This window comes from Mus caroli, unplaced genomic scaffold (genome assembly GCF_978045245.1).
Source record: "Mus caroli unplaced genomic scaffold, Mus_caroli_1 scaffold_2, whole genome shotgun sequence".
NCBI classification, from domain to species: Eukaryota; Metazoa; Chordata; class Mammalia; order Rodentia; family Muridae; genus Mus; species Mus caroli.
This window is the reverse complement of record NW_028227257.1, coordinates 29705685-29724318: the sequence shown is the minus strand read 5'-3', so window position 1 is coordinate 29724318 and position 18634 is coordinate 29705685. Positions and strand designations below refer to the sequence as shown.

General features: G+C 45.9%; 1 pseudogene; it reads left to right on the top strand.

Moving 5' to 3' along the window:
- Positions 1-1472: 1472 nt before the first annotated feature.
- On the top strand, positions 1473-17068 carry LOC110307024 (proto-oncogene FRAT1-like; annotated as a pseudogene).
- Positions 17069-18634: the final 1566 nt, after the last annotated feature.

Here is an 18634-nt window from a genome sequence, read left to right as displayed (position 1 = left end):
CCAAACGCTGGCATGATTGCACACACTAGCAAGATTTTGCTGAAAGGACCTAGATATAGCTGTCTCTTGTGAGACTATGCCGGGGCCTAGCAAACACAGAAGTGGATGTGCTCATAGTCAGCTATTGGATGGATCACAGGGCCCCCAATGGAGGAGCTAGAGAAAGTACCCAAGGAGCTAAAGGGATCTGCAACCCTATAGGTGGAATAACAATATGAACTAACCAGTACCCCAGAGCTCTTGACTCTAGCTGCATATGTATCAAAAGATGGCCTAGTCGGCCATCACTGGAAAGAGAGGCCCATTGGACTTGCAAACTTTATATGCCCCAGTACAGGGGAACGCCAGGGCCAAAAAGGGGGAGTGGGTGGGTAGGGGAGTGGGGGTGTGGGTTTGGGGGACTTTTGGGATAGCATTGGAAATGTAAACGAGGAAAATACATAATAAAATTTTTTTTTAAAAAAAAAGAAATGTGCCTCAATACATAGAGAAGACCATGCTTGTGCTTGGGTTCTTTGTGCTGTCAGTAGAAATAGCAAAGTTTGAAGTTTGTGACTATCTGCTTATTGATAAAAATTCCTCTAAGCTTATGCTCCACTCAGTCTCTCTGCAAGTCCTATTTTTGAGATGAGTCATATGTCCATGATGGGGCCAAATGTTTTCTGAGAAGCTCCTCTTCCGTTTAGACAGGGGAAGAGGCACACACAGGCCCTTTTCTGGTCTCCTAACTGCTCAGAGTGTCCCTGGATACTATGGTAAGTGCAGGAACACTGGTTCCCCTCTTTACAAGCACAGGAAGTTTGAGAGGTTTTACAGGGGTTTTTGTTCCCTCCCTTCCTCTATTGTGTTCAAATTTTCAATGGCAGGTGCAATTTTTATTTATCATTAAATATATTACCATGTATTTTTATTGTTTCACAGTATATTTCATACCCTGTATCTCAAACTCACTCCATGTAAATGATTTATAATTCAGATTTGGATCTGGTTCCCTCTGGATTTCCTCTGAGGATCCTTTTTCATTGTGTTCAGCTTGGTGCATCCACAGGTGTGCCGGGGACTTCCATTATTATGGTGCTATTTTGACATCCACCGTCATGAATTGATTAAGTACATCATCAATCTCTATTTGGTGATGTGATGATAGGTGATGTGTGGGAAATAGATTTCAGAGTGAAATCTAACATTTATTCTTTGAATTCTCTGTCACTCTGAATGGAAGGTACCCAGTTATTATAGAGAACCACTCCAAGTTTCCATATGTGTGCTACACAGCATTTGAGGGACACAATATTTGCTCTAATACAGTCCTTGATTCTAGCCCTGGAAATGCTCCAGAGGGTGTGTTTCTTGGTGAATGGGCTGCTAACCTTGGAGGTTTTTATGCTTGTGCTCTTACTCTTGGCCACGTCCCTAAAGAAGGAAGTGCTCCTTGTACAAAGGGAAATGTGCTTGTGTCTAGGTTCCGAGCCATGGGTGCTCACATCTCGGGGATTTTTTTCATATTTGGTGTTTGTGAAGATGAACACTCTGAATACATGTTCAGTATCAGTGAATTTTTGGAGCTGTTGCTACTGTTCTTTCAGGATCTCCCATACCTCAGGTGAGGATAATGTCCATCCTATGGAAAGCTTTTGCCATATATATATAAAAGGGAAGGAAAATTAGAAGGCACAATGTTTCCTCAAACCATTTCCTCTCATCTCAAGGCAGCTCTGGTAGAGTAGGTAAAAAAAACAGCTTGAAGGAAAAGACACTGTTTCCCCACAGAGGACAACTCTGCCCTTTCTTGTAGTCACATTTCCACTGCCAGGTGAACTTCTACTTTTCAATTAATTGTTTGCTAGTATAGGGTCATATTTTTGTTGCTATAAAGCATCTCTGAGGTCCTGGGTTTAGTAAGCCACTAAAACACTTTCTAATGCTTGGTTGGGGTCAGGGTTCTCTTTGGATTTCTTCTGAGGAAATCCTTTTGTCTTCATCGTCTCTAAGCTGTGGCTGTATCATAAGTACTTAGATTATATGACTTTATATGATTTCATCTTCAGTTACTGATTCAGTAGGCATTTTATGTCTTTGTAGAGGTGATCTGGCATACAAGTTGCTTCCATTAAAATCTGGCTTTTTATCTTGGAATTTTCTGCCTTTATGAAATGCAAGGTGTCCAGTTCTAAAAAGTGGAGGATCAAAACAAGTCCTGGGCTGTCAGAGGGAAGCCCCTGTGTTCTTAAACACCCCAGGTGAACAGTATTCAGAGGTTCCATAAAATCTCTTGATTTTTTACCCAGAGGTGAGTCTTTTCCCCACACCTAAGTCACTGAGTTTCATGTGCCCGTTCTAAGCTACTGAGATGTTTTCATGCTTAATAACGCAGCTTGGAAATATGTTGGATATGTGAAGGTTAGATAGCCATTGTCATTTCCCTACTTAGAGTATGGGCAGCCTCCCCCTCCTTCTCCAGATACCCACATTTAGGTTTCACTCTTCAGAAGGGTTAACTTTGCTTCATGTTCCATAACCAGGTAAGATTTCATCCAGGTCTCCATGGCAGGCAGCAATTATTTATTATTATTAAATTATTATTATTATACTTACTATTATGTGAGAATGATGCAATGATTTGAAGAGCTCAGTATCAGAGCTAATCATGGAGCCTGTACACTTTCCTCCTCTCAGGATTTGGATGGCCACCAAGGTCTCAATCCTAAATTGGAATGCTAAAGATCCCTGAAACAAGGAGCTCATGACAGAATTTTTTGCGAGATGTTTTCTTCAAAGGAACTGGCCTTGAGCCCCATTGACATTTTCACAATTTGCTTCTGTTGGTAGAAGTGATCAGTTATGAAATAAAGATGTAGATAATTGATACCTTTCTGGAATAAATCGGTTCTAGGAATGATTATATTTGTAAATCCTGACATTAACCATCAGTGATGCCTAAAGGAACTGTAGTGCCAGGGAATTGTTAGTAATCACACACCCCCTCCCGCCCCAAATAAAACAGACAGGAGCCGATTTGATGCAACTCACAGCAGGGACTTTATTCTCTGGCCCCTCAGCTCACCACTGACACTCAGGAAGGTTTTGAGTAGAGACAGGAACCCAAATACCCATTGGAGTAAGGCTTTATAGTAAGCAGAAAGCAGGGGGTGAGTTTGCAGACATCTAGTTGGAGAGCTACCTTGGCCTTTAACATAATTGGCTGGTGCTGGGAGTCATATCATAAACTTAATTTCTGCTTTCCTCTGCAACTGTGATCATTAGGCAAAGGGAGGGCTTATAACCTGCAGGTGCTGTTTTGTTAGGGAAATAACCTAAGAGACACTGGTCTTTTGGGGGGTGTAACCTGGAGATGCAAATCTTGTTGTTAGCCTAGAGACTGGAGCTAAAGTCAGGTTTTGCTGGGAGTTTACCTGAGTTCACACTTAAGTAAGTTTCTCTAAAACGGAGTCTGAATTTAAAAGATAGGGCTTCTCATCGCCCCATTCATTTATGACTAGAAAACCCAATCATGGGACTTCCTGAAGCTTTATGAAAAAAGTAACAGGGCTATGTCTTTGTGGTGTCCCTGTAGCATGGGTAGGACCCATCAGTGGGACACAGAAGGGAGTTCTGAGCCTGAATTCTCCTCCTGCTGGCCAGGGTGTTCTTCAACTGCAAATGATCATACAGTGCATCCACACTGTAACTCTGTAGCACAAGGACCCTTTCAGTAAGGCTCTAGTGATCCCTGGCATTGTCTCTTGATTGGGGCCTAATCTCTAGGATAGAGTTCGTGGATCTCTGAAGGTCAACCTGTTTTATGGAAAGCTCAAAGTTTAAACCAAATGTGTACAAATTGAACATCTCAAATTCATATAATAATTAGATTGTCTGTTTCTGTAATAACTTCTGTCAATAGGTGAGTCAAACATAACTTTAAGAGGGATGAGTTCTATCTGGTATGGGGAGTTATGTACTCTATATAGGATGAAGGGGAAAAGAGTCAACCAGTAACATTCAGTCTCCAAGGTTAATTTAGTTAATGTCTCTTTTTAGGGTTTTATTTATCTTCTCCACCTTCCCTGAACTCTGAAGCCTTTAAGAAGATTCCAATTAATCCCCGGAATATTAGCTAATCTCTAACTTACCTGGGACACAAATGTAGGTCTATTGTCAACCCTATAAACTTAGAAAACCATACCTTGCAAGAATTTTTTAGTTTTGTTTTTTTTTTTATCATATGCACAGTTTCAAGTTTATGTAGGAAACTCTCAGTCCATCCTGAAAAGGTATTTATAAATACCTGCAAATATGTGTATCTGAATTTTTCTGGTTTTACCTATGTGAAGTTAGTTTCCTAATAGACTCCTGGCTTAGTGCTCCAGTATTGAGTTCTGGGATTCCTAATGGCAACTGCATTGGTCAATTGACAGTGCTTATACTTTTTAATAATTTCAGCTTTTTTCAAATTATCATCTCTAATTCTGATGTGGGACTGGTAGACTAAGTCCTGCATTCTCCAGGCTGCCATGTGTGAAGAACGATTGACCAGTTTTTAGTATGCATAAACTCATTTTCTCTGGTACAATTAGTTTGTAGTCGGCTGTCCTCTGTCATCTCATGACACTCAAACAGGAGCAGGTTATTGGCACAGATCACATCTTCTGTGTAGTCAGAGAGTGTGGGATCTCCCTTGCTGTAGGGCAATCAAGGACATGAGGGGCACAATTTCTATGGTCACCCAATGGGATGTATTGTTGCCCTCTGGAATGGAGTTAGTCCTTCTGCTGTCAGAAGGCTTCTCTCCCTATAAATAGCCTCATGGATATGAGTGATGGCAAAAACATACTAGCTATCTATGTCTCTTGTCTTTTCTCAGCACTAACTCCTTGGTCAGAGCTGCCAGTTTGACTTTCTGGGCTGACATTCCTGCCAGGACTGGCTCCTCCCATATGATCTCGGTATTTGAGACCACCACTGTCTGAGCATACCTTTGTCCATCCTGAATGAGGCTGGTGCCATAGGTGAACCACACTACCTCTGCATCCATCAAGGGGGTATTTGGGTCTCTTGGATGTGGGCCAAAATGTCTCAGCAGTCATGCAGAGGCCTATAGATTGAGGTCAGAGTCAGGCAACAGAGCAGCTGAAAAGTTATCCTGGGGGCTTTTGAGAGGCTGGTAATGAGTCATTCTGGCATCCATCATCTTAAACCACAAGGTCCTTGATGCACTGATATGTAAATGGGAGTGGGAGGAAGCTTCTGGCAATTGGTGGCATACTGACCGTTGGCTAATGCCAGGGCCCGAGTCTGAGTATGCATCTCCTGGGTCTAGGGAGATCACCTGTAGTTGGCAGAGTAAGGCCTTAGTGGAGGCTCAATAGTCTGAATTTCTCAGGGTCTCTAAGAGGTCCAGGATTTTTGTTTTATTTCTCTTGCCACTGGGAAGTCATTTATAAACTGATAAAGAGACTTCAGGTTTTAGCAAGACAGAATGTTGAACTTTATTAATTATCAATAAAAATGCTGGTGAGTTTCCCTTTTGTTTTTAGGGTTACTTACTCTGGGTTAAAGAAGGGGATCCAAACCCTATTACCACAATCTTCATCTTCTAAGAACATGATTTGTTTGGACAGCCTTTTTCCTCTTAGGCCATTCCCTGGCCCAGTGGCCCTCAACCTTACAATAGGTACATTAGCTCTTTCTCAAATGAGGGTATTTTTTTTATCCTTTCCTTGCCCCACTCCCCACCTCCTTCTTTTGAAGCTATGTGTTTTAGAAGTCTCCTAAGGTCATTTGGTTTAGTCATAGCTAAAAACAGAATCTCTGCCAGGTCTCAAGTGTGCTGCTCCTTAATCTTAATGAATTTCTAGGCACACTGGACTTTCTGAAATGAAACCAAACTAACAGAAAACACTTAAGCAGATAAACAAAAACCAAAATACCTCTAATAAGAAAACCAAAACCTGCATCCTCAGAAAGGAAACCCATGACCAGATGCAATCACCATGAATTTTCCCCAAGGCTTAATCCTGTGATCCTGTGATCCTCGGGCTGCTCCTTGAAGTAGGGAGGGAAGGATGACATCCACACACACTCCAAGAAGCTGGTATGATGTCAGACACAAGGATGGATAAATAGACGATAAGAAACTAATTAAAATAGAATTTTCTTAATAAATAAAGAAAGCCCAATGTTCAATACATAGATAAGGATATGAATCAATGAGTAAAGTACCTTCAAGGTAAGCATGAAGCTCCAATCTCAGCTCTCCAACACAAGTATAAAAAGACATACTTATGTGGTCAAAATTAAACCACGATTTCTTCTTCATTATCAAATATTCATCCATTACATGGTCATATTTGTGTGAGTTCTCAAGATTACTTCAGCCAGGCAGCGGTGGTGCACGCCTTTAATCCCAGCACTTGGGAGGCAGAGGCAGGCAGATTTCTGAGTTCAAGGCCAGCCTGGTCTACAGAGTGAGTTCCAAGACAGCGCACGCCTTTAATCTCAGCACTTGGGAGGCAGAGGCAGGTGGATTTCTGAGTTCGAGGCCAGGGCTATACAGAGAAACCCTGTCTCAAAAAAAAAAAAAAAAAACACCAAAAAAACAAAAAACAAACAAACAAACAAAAGATATAGTGAAGTGCAGCTGGGGCTGACCTGGAAACTCCCACCCTGCTGGCAGGCAGTCATAATGCCAGAGGATGCCATGCAGGTTTCTGGTAGAGATCTGTCACCAACATTTCTGCTTACCAACGAACCCTGCTAGTTAAATTAGTGACATGCCAGACAGACGGTTCTTCACATACTGTAGCAGCTAGGTTATCATGGGTAAGTCCAAATGCCTTCTAATTGAAATTAAGACTCCTTCCATAAGAGGGGGTTCATATCTGATACGTTAAATTTGGACAACAACCCGTGGATGTGGTGGTCAGAGGTCATGAAAGAGTTAATTACTGGACACCTGAACTCTCCATGAACTCTTCAGCTCAGAGTTCTCTTACCCCTCCCATCCAGAGATAGTTCCCGGAGCACTCCTGAACTTTTTACCCCAAGGTACCCCCTCCCAATTGGAAACTGCTCCAGGAACATTTTTTAGATAAGGGGTCTCCTAGAAAAAACCTAGTCCTACCCCTCCCAACTGAAGACTATGCCAAGAACATTTTTGAGATAGGGGCCTCCTGGTACTGTCCCAGAATGTTCCAATAGATCGAGTACATTGCCAAAATATAGGACACGACCCCTTGGTTATGTAAAGCCCCTTGGCAGAACACCTTGGTGACGTAAAACTTGTACTTTTTACCTGGCTATTTCCTATAAAAGCTTGTGAAAAGTTTGGGCTAATTGCCGAATCTCCTCTGCGAGTTTCGACCCCAGATATCTGGTATATGTGCTTTTTATGTTCTTTCTTGTCATTGCTGTAGTATTAAATCTTACTCTCTATATATCTTAAGTTCGGTCTCAGTGTCTTCTTGGGTGCGCGGCTGACCCGAGGCTTGAGTAAGTGCCTCCCTTTGGGAGTTTTGGAGTCTTTCATTTGGTGCATTGGCCGGGAATCAGCGCGTTTACCCAGAAGTCCTGGACCCGCTCAGAAGTAAGATTTACTGTTCTGCTTTGGTCTGGTGTCTGTGTTCTGTTAATTTCTGAAAGGCCAGGAAGGCCATTCTGTATGAGCGATCGCTGTTTCGGTTTTGCAGACGCTCAGTGTGCAATGTGCACAGTGAGACCGCGCTCCGGGTAGGAGCGTAGGGTGTGGACAAAAGACAGACGTGTCCAGGAGGTGTCCACCGTCTGTGCGCCCTGGGAGACGTCCCAGGAGGACAAGGGGAGGACTAAGGACGCTTAGTGGACCCCTCTGGAGACCGGGTGGGTTCGAGTCCCACCTCGTGCTTCAGGGTGCGAGATCGTGGGTTCGAGTCCCACCTCGTGCTTCAGGTTGCGAGATCGTGGGTTCGAGTCCCACCTCGTGCTTCAGGGTGCGAGATCGTGGGTTCGAGTCCCACCTCGTGCTTCTGGTTGCAAGATCGTGGGTTCGAGTCCCACCTCGTGCTTTGGTTTTTTCTTTTGTCTAAGTCTCGTGTCTGCTCTCGTGTCTGCTATTATTCTAGAAATGGGACAATCTGCTGGGTGTGTAGGTGTGGAACTGCTGCATTTGTGTATTCTGAGATTGTGGGTTTATTCTGGCAGTGGCTGTGAGAGGACGACTGTCTATGGCCTCACGGTCCGCACCCCAAAAAGATGTTCCAAGGGAGACCCTGGAAGGAGTGCCCAGGGTACAGAACAGTCAAAAAGACCTGGCTGTTGCCTGGCAGAGTGAAGGAGAGAGAGAGTGTACTCTCTGCCAGAGCGGGAGTGGATGTGGAATCCCACCCCTATCAGGAAAAAGAGTCGATGTGGAATCCGACCCCGTCAGAAAGTGTTTGGCTGGTTGTGTAAGTCCAGGCGTGGACGAGTGTGCTTGTTTGTGGCCACATGACAAGACTGTGTGTGTGTGTGTGTGTGTGTTAACCCTTTGTCGACTGTAGACTTGGACTGACGTCAGGACAGAATTTGTCAGCAATGGTTTTAAAAAGGAAAAAAAGAGAAAAAAGAACCATCAGGCCGGTCTTGCCCACCGCGCTCTCGGCGAGGCAGTGCCAGCGGCTCGCAGCGAGCAGGCAGCGCCGGCCAGCCTGGCTGCGGGGCCATCGTGGGGCGAGATCGGCTGCCACCGGCCGACAGGGGCAGCGCACGGTCCGCACTCGGCTGGGGAGCCCCAGGTTGTTCAAAAGAGAATCTAGATGCAGAGCCGGCTTTGGCGGCGCAGTTATGCTGGTGGTGAGTGCGGCCGCCTGCCGGTCCCGGAGTGGCCGTGAAGCCTGCCACAGCTGGGGAGGGGCCGACTACAGCCGCCGTCCCTCCTTTGGCTTCCCCCTGGAATCTGCCCGCACTCCCTTGTGTCTGCGCGCCCGCCGTGGGGTGCACAGAGAAGTTCCCCCGCCCTGCCGCGCAGGCGCCTTGCGTTTCCAAAGCTCGGGAGGCCGCCGTTGCCTCCGGCCAAGAGAGCTCCGTGGATACCTGTGTGTGGAGTGGCGGACGCTGCCGCCTCCAGGGGCTCAAGCCATCCCGGAAAATAAGTGGTTAAATTGCCCCTCATTGGCTCCTCCCGGAGTCTGCGCACAGGTGCCCGCCCACACTCCCTCCCTCGTGTCCGCCGCCCGAGCTGCCCCCACCGCAGCCGCTGCCGCCCCGACCGGCGGCGGGGCCGTTTCGCAGGAAGAGGCTGCTGTCTGCGCTCCGCCAGGCCCGCCGCCGCCTCCGGGCCATGCGGGAGGACAGTACAGAGAGTAACAAGTGGTTAAGTTCCCCCTCCCTGCCAGTGTTTGTTTGCCACTCCCAAGAGTTTACGCTGCATTCCGGCGCGCAGCGGAGACTCGGCGCTGGGCTCTTCACGTCAAAGGATTTGTTTTCAGCCTTTGCCTGCCTCTTGGGTGGGAGAAAGGTTCATTCTCCTGCCCCCTGTATCCTGTCTCTTGTAAACAGAAAAAATTGTGTTCATTTTGAAATATCAGTGGTCTGATGTGAAAACTGCACTCCCTTCTCTGCCCCATGTGTTTTCTCTTCTCAGGCACTGCCCTGAGTTGCTGGCAGTGAATCTGTTTTAAGCTCCAGTGAGGGAGACATACAAGGTAAGGAGCACCTGACTGCCAGGCTCTGTTGAGGGTCTCGTCTCTGTGGGACTAGTGCCCCGACAATCTGACCTAACAGTAAAAAGAGGTAAACTATGAAAAAGTTAAGTGACAGAATATAGATGTAATAATTAGATCCATTGCAGTTAAGAAACAGGAGCAAAGAGAGATAAATGACAAAGATTAGAACTTAGCACAGTGACACTTGCTAATAATACTAGCACTTAGAGATGATCTGTAAGAAATAAGGAGTTAGAAAATTTTCAAAAAAGATAAGAGAAATGAATTGCTGGTCACAAAAGTCAGGGAGACTAGAAAACTTAGTACCTGGCAACAAAAAAAGAAAGCTTTTGGCTAAAGATCAGAGTGTTTGCTGTTGAAAAAGAAGAACACTGGGTGAGAGACTGTCCTAACAAAAAGAAGAGGAGCCCCCCCCCCCCTCAAGACAAAACCCTTCACCTGTTCGTGGCTAAAAATAAAGAAATAACAGAAGGGGTGCTAACACAGAAGCTGAGTCCTTAAAAGAGACTGTGTTTTCATATTCCTCCACTAACCAATGCAAAGCAAGTTTAAAAGGTTCCTGGACACTGCAGGCCTTTGCAGACTGTGGATTCCAGGTTTTGCTGAATTAAAAAGATAAACAGCCCTTCGCATAAGAAATAACAACCTTGGATGGCCTTAGATGCTATTGAGACTGCCCTAATGTTGTCCCCAACTTTGGGACTCCTAGATGTGACTGAGAACAAAAGTATTGCTAAAGAGGTTCTTACTCAGAAATTGGGACCCTAAAAGACCAGTGGCACTTGAAAAATTAGACCTGGTGACTGAGGGATGGCCTGCTTGTCTGCATATAGTGGCTTCTGGTCAGAGACACATGATTCAATTGTTTCCCTGGCTGATGGACACATTATTAGAGCTTTTTGTTGACAGAATAAGACCTACTCATCACTCATCGAAGGAACTTTGGCTCAGAAGGCTGAACTCCTGGCGCTAACCCAAGCCCTGCGGTTGGCTGAAGGCAGAGACATCAAAGACAAAGAAAAAATTCTGGCCCTCCTAAAAGCTCCTGAATGAACTGGGTGAGTTGGGATATCGGGTATCGGCTAAGAAAGCTCAGCTATGTCGTACCGAGGTGCCGACGACGGAAAGCGGTGGCTCACCGAAGCCAAGGAAAAGGCTGTGATGCTGATCCCAACCCCCACCACCCCGCGCCACGTGAGTTTCTGGGAACGGTGGGCTTTTGCAGATTCTGGACTAAAGAAAAAGTCCCATTCACCTGGACTGAAGAACACCAAAAAGCCTTTGACAGCATAAAGGCAGCCTTGCTTGCAGCCCCCGCTCTGGCTTTGCCAGATCTGACTAAGCCTTTTACCCTACACGGATGGCAGTAGCCTCATGGTTAAAGGTAAGCGGAAGGCGGGGACAGCAGTGCAGCAGTGGACAAAAAGCAGGTGATATAGGCCAGCAGCCTCCCTAAAGAGACTTCAGCCCAAAAAGCTAAACTTGTGGTTTTGATACAAGCTTTATAAATGTCACTGACAGCGGGTATGCTTTTGCCACTGTATGGAACAATATGCAGACAAAGAAAGCCGTTGACATCTGCAGAAAAAGACGTTCTCAATATAGATAAATGAGACTGCTCACATAGTCATCAAGAAGACTATTAAAGAAAATTTTTTCCAAGGTTCAGAGTGCCAAAAAGCAATAGTTGCCCAGGTAAGTCAGGGTGTGGCCAAGCATTTAGAGGTCAAATAAAAATTACATTGTGTGCATAGACCTCAGAGCTCAGGATAGATAAAAATTAGTTTAAAACTCTAAGACAGACCTTGACAAAATTAATCGTGGAGACTGGCATGGACTTGGTGTTCCTTCCCTATGTCCTATCTCTTGATTCAGTTTTACTCTGTTTAAGATCTTTTATGAAACTCCTATGCCCATCATAGTCTCAAATGATGTGTTTAAACCTATGTTGTTAATAATGCTCTGTATGCTAAGTTAAAAGGGCTTGCAGGTGATACAGAAAAAAGTCTGGTCACAACTGGTTACAGTGAACGAGCTGGATACCCCAAGGACATCTCACCAGTTCCAGCCAGAGATCTGATCTACGTGCACCTGCGTCATGCCCAGACCCTAACTAAATTAGTTATTGAGACTGGCGGTAAAGACTGGGTGACCCTCCTTCCCTTTGTGCTTCTCAGAGTTCGAAACACACCTGGACGTTTTACTTCTTTGACTGAGTCTAGCAGGATATTGGATCCCTGTGTTGACTCTTTCTCACCCTCTGCTCTGTTTACCCATTTAAAGGCCTTGGAGGTTGTCAGAACACAGATCTGGGACCAGATCAAAGAAGCTCATGCACCTGGGACTACAGCAGTTCGGTCCTTGTCAGATGACATCGTACCGGCACTCTTGAGCCTCGGTGGAAAGGACCATATCTGATACTGTTAACAACTCCACGCCTCCCACGTCAAAAAGGCTCCTAGCCAGGGTAGAGGCAACCATGAAGACAACTGGACGGTGGCAACTACTGACAATCCTCTTAAACTTCGTTTGTGTCGTGGGGGCCACCCTAAGCCTAGGGAACGACAACCCTCTTGCCCCGATTCAACAGTCATGGGAAGTGCTTAATGGGGAGGGAAACATTGTATGGGCAATCACTGCAGCACATCCCCCTTGGACTTGGTGGCCTGATCTCACACCTGACATTTGTAAGTTAGTAGCAGGATCTCCCAATTGGGACCTCCCTGACCATACTGATCTTAGTAACCCACCCCCTGAACAGCGGTGTGTTTCAGGTGGAATAGGGAACATGTATGGGTGTTCAGGGCAGTTCTACCGGGCTAATCTTAGAGCTGCACAGTTTTATGTTTGCCCTGGTCAGGGTCAAAACAAAGAGCTTCAACAAAAATGTGGGGGGGCATCAGATTACTTCTGTGGCAAATGGACATGTGAAACGACAGGGGATGCCTACTGGAAGCCTTCCTCTGACTGGGATCTAATCACGGTAAAACGAGGTAGTGGTTATGATAAGCCATATCAAGGAGAAAGAGATCCCCATAAATATCCAAACTATGGCAACCTCCATCCAAATGAGGCCGCCATAGGAGCTTATGGGTGTGCTACTGAAAACAGCCCCCCAGGACCATGCAAAGGTAAATACTGCAACCCCCTACTTATAAAATTCACTGAAAAAGGAAAACAAAATCGTTTAAGTTGGCTTAAAGGAAATAAGTGGGGTTGGCGTGTATCCAGTCCACCGAGAGACCCTGGGTTCATTTTTACAATCAGGCTAACAGTGAGACCTTCCCTATCGACCTTAGTTTCCCCACCGCCCCTAGATACAAAAAGCCGTCTGGTCAGTCTAGTTCAAGGAGCTTTTTTGGCGTTGAATAGGACTAATTCTAATATGACTCAATCATGTTGGTTATGCTATGACTCTAGGCCCCCTTATTATGAAGGAATTGCTCAGATCAGGACTTATAATACTACTTCAGATCATTCTCAATGCCTTTGGGGAGAAAACAGAAAGCTGACTCTGGAAGCAGTTTCAGGAAGTGGACTCTGTTTAGGCCAGGCACCTCAGGATAAACGGCACCTTTGTAATCAGACCCAGAACATCCAGCCTAGCAAAAGTGGTCAGTATCTGGTGCCTCCCATAGACACAGTATGGGCTTGCAATACCGGTCTCACTCCTTGTGTATCTCTATCTGTTTTTAATAGTTCCAAAGACTTCTGCATTTTAGTTCAGCTTATTCCTAGACTCCTGTATCATGATGATAGCTCCTTTTTAGATAAGTTTGATCATCGGGTCCGTTGGAGAAGAGAGCCCATTACCTTAACCCTGGCAGTACTTTTGGGATTGGGAGTAGCAGCAGGAGTAGGTACAGGGACCGCTGCCTTAATTCAGACCCCCCAATACTATGAAGAATTACGTACAGCTATGGACATTGATATTAGAACTATAGAACAGTCTATAACTAAATTAGAAGAATCTTTAACTTCCCTGTCTGAAGTAGTGCTGCAAAATAGGAGGGGATTAGACTTATTGTTCCTTAAAGAAGGAGGACTTTGTGCTGCCCTAAAAGAAGAATGTTGTTTTTATGTTGATCATTCAGGAGTAATCAAAGACTCTATGGCCAGACTTAGAGAACGCCTAGATATGCGTAAGAGAGAGAGAGAAAGCCAACAAGGATGGTTCGAAAGCTGGTTTAATAAGTCCCCTTGGCTTACCACTCTCCTCTCCTCCATAGCAGGACCCTTAATTACACTTATGCTTTTGCTCACTCTCGGCCCCTGCATTCTTAATAAGTTAGTGGCTTTTGTCAGAGAAAGAATAAATGCAGTGCAGGTTATGATATTAAGGCAACAATATCGGGTCTTTCAGGAAGCCGGTACCCAGCTCTAAGATTAGAGCTTGTCCCTAAAAGAAGGGGGGAATGAAAGAGTTAATTACTGGACACCTGAACTCTCCATGAACTCTTCAGCTCAGAGTTCTCTTACCCCTCCCATCCAGAGATAGTTCCCGGAGCACTCCTGAACTTTTTACCCCAAGGTACCCCCTCCCAATTGGAAACTGCTCCAGGAACATTTTTTAGATAAGGGGTCTCCTAGAAAAAACCTAGTCCTACCCCTCCCAACTGAAGACTATGCCAAGAACATTTTTGAGATAGGGGCCTCCTGGTACTGTCCCAGAATGTTCCAATAGATCGAGTACATTGCCAAAATATAGGACACGACCCCTTGGTTATGTAAAGCCCCTTGGCAGAACACCTTGGTGACGTAAAACTTGTACTTTTTACCTGGCTATTTCCTATAAAAGCTTGTGAAAAGTTTGGGCTAATTGCCGAATCTCCTCTGCGAGTTTCGACCCCAGATATCTGGTATATGTGCTTTTTATGTTCTTTCTTGTCATTGCTGTAGTATTAAATCTTACTCTCTATATATCTTAAGTTCGGTCTCAGTGTCTTCTTGGGTGCGCGGCTGACCCGAGGCTTGAGTAAGTGCCTCCCTTTGGGAGTTTTGGAGTCTTTCAGTCACAGTGGGGAACAGCTTCTATTCTTTTATTAGATGGATTAGATGCTCCTGTCATATTGCCTTCTAAACAAGTGTGTTTTTAATGCCATAGATTGCCCAAGTTGTCAGTATCAACTCAGCCACCAGTGAAGGTCTTGAGATCAAGTGACTGTTGCTGTGACACAGTGGGTTAATTCTTAGCCATAGTGGATATGTATGCCACCCCTTCCAAGGCTCAGGGACCATTGAGGAAGAGGTGGCGGAAAGAATGTAAGAGCTGAAGGGTAGGGGTGGAGTGCTATTTAGCAGTCTCCTGGGGGCTTGAACCCTTAAACCCTATAGGGAAGGAAGCTCCTTAGCCAGAAAGCAAACAACTCTGGGTAGCTTCAGAAATTCCCTGAAACTGACCAGATTCACTGGGGCACCAGTCTCAAGACTAAGCAATAATGGCTGCTGAGTTTCCTCAGTGAGGCACAGCTTCAAAGAAGACTCTCAGACAAAACCAGCTGTTTTGCAGACCCAGAAAGCAGCTGAACTGACTAGAAGAGGTACAGATCAACTGACTTCCTTCAGAGCACATGCTCCAACCAACTGGGCTACCTCAAAGAACACTCTCCAACTTGTTATGGTGTCTGTATGTTGTGCCGTGTGCTGCCACTTCCCAGCTCTTGTGAGATCTCACCTGTGCTTTGGTGAGCTTTGGTGATACCTCTGTCTTTAATAATTTCTATTTCTATAGGGAACCTTTCCCCCATAGTTTTGTAAGTATCCCCAATAAAACTTATTATTGTTCACCAAAGTGGAATTTGTTGCTTTCTGTACTTTGTTTTGTCCTGTGCTCCCTACCTGGGGCGAATAGTCTTTTGTGTTGTGTCTCCAAAAGATAAGTCTCACACAAAAGACTGAAACGCCTTTATCTACTTTTACTCTGCTCTAATCTGGCTTTTTTTGTGTGTCACTGACAGAGAGAAAAAAGCTTGGGGCCAGTTTGAACTTTATATCCAGCTCCATGTCAATCTTTTCTATGAAGGGGCACCTTGAATTAACCACAAAAAAAAAAAAAAAAAAAAGAAAACAATGAAAGAAAATACCTGAGATACTGCAGCTGGAAGCAGGGCACCATGGCCCGGCCTCGCCCTGTGCCGCCCGGGTACCCCGCCCGCGCCCCCGCGGGTCCTGAGGGCGCTGCCAGGGGTGGACAAGACAGGGACTCCAGCAAGGCTGCTGCTGCGACCTGAGGGATCAGCGGAGGCCATGGACCCTGCGCCCCGGGGGGCGTCGCCCTGCAAGCTGGGGAAGCGCGGGCGGGGCCGGGCGGCGCCCTACTGCGTGGCGGAGATTTTCCCGGTCCAGCACTGCAGACGGACCTTGAGGCACCCACGGTGAATGGCAAACTAAGCACCCCGCGGCCACTGTCGGGCCTGTGCCGGCGGTGTTGGCTCCTGAACGCAGCCGCGTCCCGCAGCCTGCAACAGCGACCTGGATCTCAGTCCAAGACCTGCACTGGCTCCTGCAGCAGCTGGTGCTCTCAGGAAACCTCATCAAGGAGGCGGTGCGCAGACTTCATTCGCGAGGGCTACTGCTACACACAAAGCTTCCCGCACACCCATTTCTCGGGCCCCTATCAGCCCCTGTGCATGAGCTGCCCTCGCCCGGGAGCCCTCGCACAACCTGCAGCGTCTCTTGCGCTTGCAAGGGGAACGCGCAGCTCAGAACTGGGGTTGACCTTCTTGTCCCTGGCAGCTAACAACCAAGGCGGCCACAGTACCAGCCTGTAGCCTGGGACCAAGGGCTTCACCCAGGGATTCACCCAGTCACCAGCTGGTGGAGGACTCCTGCATTATTTGGAAACGGGAAAATAAGCTAAGGAAGACAGCCGAAATGTCGCAGATATTTTCATGGGTAACTGTAATTGATAGCCCCGAAATGTTTGAAACCCGGGACTTAGGTTTGTTAAAAGCAGATTCTATAGAGCGCACCGCAGGCTGTCAGCAGGACTTCTTTTTTGGTGTAATTCAACCTGGTTGCTGCAATTCTGCACAGACTCTCCTGGCCAAGAGGGGACCAAGAGGGGACCAGGTGGCCATGGTGCATGCTGTCAGAATCAGCTCAGCCTGCTATGGCACAAAGGAAGATGATCCCTGTTACTTGCTGTATTGTTTCAGGGCTGGTTCCTGATCCATTCTCAGGTTGTGGGAAACAAGAGTGGACTTAATGTCCGGGAGCGTCCCCCAAAATGCCACACTTGAACATTTAACAACAGTTAAAAGAAGACCATCTCATCGTTTGTGGTGCTGGTTTCAATGTAAAACATGCGGTACCAGGAGAGGACCCTCTTGGGGCTGAATAGAAGTAACAGGTTTTTTGTTTTTGGTTTTGGTTTTTTGGTTTTTTGGTTTGTTTGGTTTTTTAGGTTTTTTTGTTTTTTGTTTGTTTGTTTGTTTGTTTGTTTGGTCTGTCACCTTTTTCTTCCAACTGGTTTCTGTTACTAGAATGCTGAGAGAAAGCTGCACCCCAAGAGTGCAGGGTGGGAGGCAGCAGTGAGCTGTGGTGGGTAATGGAAGGATATGGTAAAGCAAGGAGTGACCCCCCTCCTGCCTTCCTAAAGTGTGTTTTTCAAGGAGACCCACCCCTTTTGGATTCAAGGTCACCGTTTCCTGGGTGTGCACCCTGTAGTGGGGCTCCAGCACAGAGAGGAACCTAATTGCCTTGAGAGCACACTGTTTTGCAAAAGCAGGAGTCCCCTAAGGAGGCTCTCTCCTGCCACTTCCCAGAAGGGGTGGAGTGCTGAGTGTGTACTTCTCACCTGAGGCCACCACCCCTGCCCCTCCTCCTGGCTTGCAGACAAACTGCCTTGAGAAAGTGACCAAGTACCACCTACCCCCTTTGGTTCTGCTGCCCTACTCAAGCTGTGTGGCTCTGATGATGCCAGGGTAGGGGACTGGGGAGGTTCTACATAATGGTCACTCCAGGGACACAGGTTGGGACACAGTCTCACACAGCCACTTCTAATGGACTGTCAGGGCCATTTGTAATAACAGCTGCAGTTTTCTGGATCGACAGAGTTGATTTCCTCCTGACCCTCTCCCCAGCTGTGCCAGTTGGCCCTTGTAAGTGAAGGAAGCCTAGTAGAAAATGTGACCCTTCAAATGGGAAAGCTGCAGGCTTTTCTGCTATTATGATTGTGAAGTGCTTGGAAATACTGTTCACTCTGAGCGACTGTTTCATTTTAGTTTTATGGAGTTAATGGCTTGTTCAGCATCCAGATGTGTCTGTTGACATATCTATACTTCCCATGGGAGTGACTGGAATTGTGGCTGTCCTGATTATAGGATTTTAACTTAACTGAAATAACTGTTTTTGAAAAAATGTGTTGGGTCCCCCCCCACACACTGCCCACAAGAAAGAAAGAAAAAGAAAGAAAGAAAGAAAGAAAGAAAGAAAGAAAGAAAGAAAGAAAGAAGAAAGAAAGAAAGAAAGAAAGAAAGAAAGAAAGAAAGAAAGAAAGAAAGAAAGAAAGAAAGAAAGAAAGAAAATGCCCTAGACACGGGCTTTTAGAAAACTTAGAAGGTATGTTTCTAAGACCAAAACACAAGAAAAGGGAACTGAAGAAATTTCTAATATCTCCTGAATTTATTATGAAGTTAAGATTCTGGCCAAAGCAGTGTAGACAGGGACCACCCTACGGAGCTCAGCAACTCCACAGTAACTGCACAGAACGAACCCCACAGTTCTTTTTGAAATGTTATTTTTGTTTCATGTGTATGTGTTGTTTGCATGTTTACCTGTGTACTGCCTCGACTACTTGATGCTTGCAATGTTAGAACTGGGAAATGTATTCATTAGAGCTGACATTATACATGGTTGTGATCTGTATGTGTGTGCTGGGGATTGACCCCAGGCCTTCTGTAAGAATAGCCAATGTTCTCAAGCCCTGAGCCATTTCTCCATACCGTGTCCAAATG